The sequence below is a fragment of the Neopelma chrysocephalum genome, unplaced genomic scaffold (assembly GCF_003984885.1).
Source record: "Neopelma chrysocephalum unplaced genomic scaffold, ASM398488v2 Primary Assembly neopelma1_22, whole genome shotgun sequence".
NCBI classification, from domain to species: domain Eukaryota; kingdom Metazoa; phylum Chordata; class Aves; order Passeriformes; family Pipridae; genus Neopelma; species Neopelma chrysocephalum.
The window spans coordinates 9354356-9358002 of record NW_020897689.1 but is presented as its reverse complement, the minus strand read 5'-3'; the positions used below and the strand labels follow the sequence as shown (position 1 = coordinate 9358002).

At 40.2% G+C, this 3647-nt stretch overlaps 1 long non-coding RNA gene across 1 annotated transcript; it reads left to right on the top strand.

Moving 5' to 3' along the window:
* Positions 1-331: 331 nt before the first annotated feature.
* On the top strand, positions 332-2518 carry LOC113973656. The gene is made up of 3 exons (XR_003536322.1): positions 332-434; positions 792-914; positions 2400-2518. It is a non-coding gene; the product is annotated as an uncharacterized LOC113973656 (long non-coding RNA).
* Positions 2519-3647: the final 1129 nt, after the last annotated feature.

Below are 3647 nucleotides of genomic sequence, written 5' to 3'. Positions count from 1 at the left end.
ATTTTGTTTTATTTTATTTTATTTATTTCTTTAAGGAGGAAGCGTGATTTCTCCAAGTCTTTGTAGTCCTTCATGGGTCATTATGGCTTAATGCAATTAACGTAACCTTTTGTAACCCAATACCAAGTACTTCCAGGACAAATCTTTAGATAGATCACTAATCGTAAAACAAGTTATGGTGTCTGGGAGTAAAAATGAAGCTATTTGCTGTTCCTGCTGATACTTCAGTTTCTGCTCCTCCCTTCCCCCTTTAGCTCTCGCATCTCGGGTTCATGGGGTCTGTTGAAACGTTGCTTGATGTAACTTTTTACTATTTTTTTTAAGCCACTAAAAACCCAGCACTGAGGTTTTACAATTTTCGTGACGAAAGCCGACGGGAATACGTCGCAAGAGGAACAAACCGCGGCTCTGGAGGCGGGAGTTTGCGCGCCGAGGTGAGGAGCATTCCCAGGCGGGGCCGAGGGACGGGGAGCGGCGGGGATGAGACCGGCCAGGTCCCCACTGCACCACCGCTCCGGAGGCCCAGGGTGTGGCGGGGGCCGGGGCTGGGGCCGCCCAGGCCTCCGGGGGCGGCAGGACATCCATCAGCAGCGGCCCATCGAGCGGTGTATCCGTCCCCCGGGCTAATTGCTTTTACTTTTCTCTCAGTTAGGTCTGGCTCTTCCCCCCGCTGCCCCTCACCCTGGGTGGAAGCTGGGCAGCGGAGCACTGGGCTGAGGGGAGGATAACACAGAAACTGTAACGTGTCGTTGCGTTCACAAACATCTATATTCTCTCCCCATTCCTTGTAGAGCTTTCTGCAGCCCGCAAAAATGAAACGGGTTTGGCTGTGAAGTTTATGTTTGATTAAATGACAAAAGGCACTTCCCGGTCTGCTCCTTGGTTCCCGCTGTGCCGCTTGGGAGTAAATGCAGGTGGGATATTTAAATTTGGTTCAAATGTCACATGGATCATTTATAGGTCGTTCAAGGTAGAACCACCACTTACCCCAAATTCAGACTTCTTGTTGCGTGCCTATGAATATATTTCTGTATATGACTGTTAGGTAGATCATGTACATGCAACCTACACAAACAGAGGCCCAGCTCAGTGGTGTGGTACCCAATACAAAAAGTGAAATAAAAACAGCTGGGAGTAAATAATACAGGAATTCTGGTTCAGGGGAATTACACCCCAGTACTTAAACTGTTAGATTCTGTTTGGATAGATTATTTAATCTACCACACACCATCTCTATACTTTAATTTTCCCAGTCATGTGTGCAAAATTGGTCTTGTCCTGATTTCATTTTTTCAGCCAAGTTTTTGTTTGTATTCCTTGTTACTCCCAAGGAAAGAAAATCCTTCCAGGGACCTGATAATGCAGGAAAATATTTTGTATTGTCACAGGGTACTTGTTACACTTGCTACATTTTATGAAGAAGTCCTTAACATGTGTCATCTTTCACTGTTTTGCATTGGACTTCTTTATGTCAAGAACAGGAATTAGGTCTACATATTCATTATAATGGTCTATTTTCCAAAAAGGATGTAACAAAGGTAATACTTAAAAGATCCCAATTGTATGTTTTTGAGGGAAAAAAAAAAAAGAATCACTGTAAGTTGTCTGTCTTCGGAGAGACTGACAGGTTTTCAAAGAAATCCTGCAGAATGCACAATGCATTCACCTTGTCTAGTTTAATAGAGGCAGAAAATGATTAGAGTGTGTTTTAATACTTGCTGTACATGTGACGTAGGAAGCCAAGCCTCAGAACAGTTTAAATGTTGATATACCCAGCTTGAAAAAGCTTGTCGAATAAATCAAACTGTTCTGGGGGCAAACCCATGTTGTTTTTAAACCACAGAGTGGGGCAGTGGGTGTGGTTACTCCCATGGCTGAATGGTGAATGTATAGATTTAAAATACATTTTGCCACACTGGTTTTCAGAGGATTGTTTTGGCCTCCTATTCCAATACCATGAGCCAAAACTCTGGTCAATGTTTTGACAACAGAGCCAGGAAAAACAAAAAAGGCTTACCCTGTGAAAAAGAAATGAAGATATAGTGAAGGAAAACAGTAGTCTCTCTGCCACTGCCTTACTCAATCCATATGTGGACTTAAACACAGGAAATACCCACCATTCACCGCAATCAAGCCAGAGGCTTGTGCATCAGAAAGTGCCTTGTGGAACTAATTGGACTTTATTAAGATTGTCATTGACATAGAAAAGCATTTTGAAATTTGAAGTCAGAACATCTAAAAAATAAGAAAAAAGATAATCTCCTGCAAGAGTGTTAACTTCTAAAAAAATGTATTTACCACAACACTACAAATGTGCATTATTATGGCTTTTTATGTAAATTAATTATAATTTTGTGATGTCTGTGTTATTAAACTCTTTATGCTTACTTTTCATCTAGAGTCCTTCTGGCACAGAGCATGTTCCAGGATCATTTCAGAGTGGAAGAAAATCTAAACTTCACCAATTTAAAAGGATAATAAAGAGCATGCCTGGTACCTTTCATACAGGCAAAGTTTACAGAGAAAACACAGCTACAAATAATAGGTACTAGAGTGTGGTGGTTTTTTTTTTTCATTTAAAGAACTTAAATGAAAACTTGTTGTCCTTGCCAAGTATTTGGCAAAGTGTTCATTTTAGCACTTTATGCCAGATATCTCCTTGTGAGGTTTTGGTGATGTTTTTCCTGATCACACTTCTTTTTTCTTTAATTTTACTGTACTGCTGCATTTAGATTTTTAGCATGATGAGTCACTATTAGACCTGACAAAACAATGCTGTGATTGCCAATTAAATTCAACCTCTATGTAATTTTAATTGAATTCACACTCCTGTGAACCCCTGTGATCTTTACCTGTTTAATTTTTCTTTCTAGCGCTTTACATCAAATCAGGGGGACCATTTGTGCTTCTAATGGTACAGGCTCTTTAGTACACTGCTGTATGTGTATAAAGTCACTTGGCCTTCCAGATAGATGGGAAGTATTTGAGGGGGTGACATGTTTTCTGCAGTTTTCAAGTCATCAAATAGAGATGCTGTAGAGCTGTCTAATAAAAATTATCAATTCCTTCACACCAGTCACACAGGTACTGTGGCGGGACTAGGGACAGATAATTTCAGTACTTTGGATGGTATCTCTACCTAAAGTAATTTTGTTTTCATTGCTTGTCTCTTTGATCCTTTTTTTCACCCAAATGGTATTTCATCCAAATCTCATGAAATTTTTTTTCATGAGAAATTCTTCAAAAATTCCTATCTTTGAAAGACTTTCAAGGGTAAACCTGTTCACAGAGAGCAAGAGTTGCAGTCATCATTTCCACATGTTGAAATCCAGCTGATTGAGATTTGGAATACAGATAGCTTCAGCTCCTGAAGCTGCACATTCAAGCCTTACTTTTGTCTGAAGTGATTTTATCCCTCTATGTAAAACATAATGGCAGTGGAAGCTTGCTCTCTTTTGCCATTTCTTAAAAGCCCATTTTACCTTGCCTTGTTCACAAACTAGAATTAGATGTGGGATGCCTGAGAGTCACCATTCTAATTTATTTCCTGTTTCTAGTGCTAAAATACATTGAGAGAATACTCCAGCTCTTCCTCCAGAGTTGGTCTACAGATGACCACATCCTAATTCCAACTACCAGTTATTATT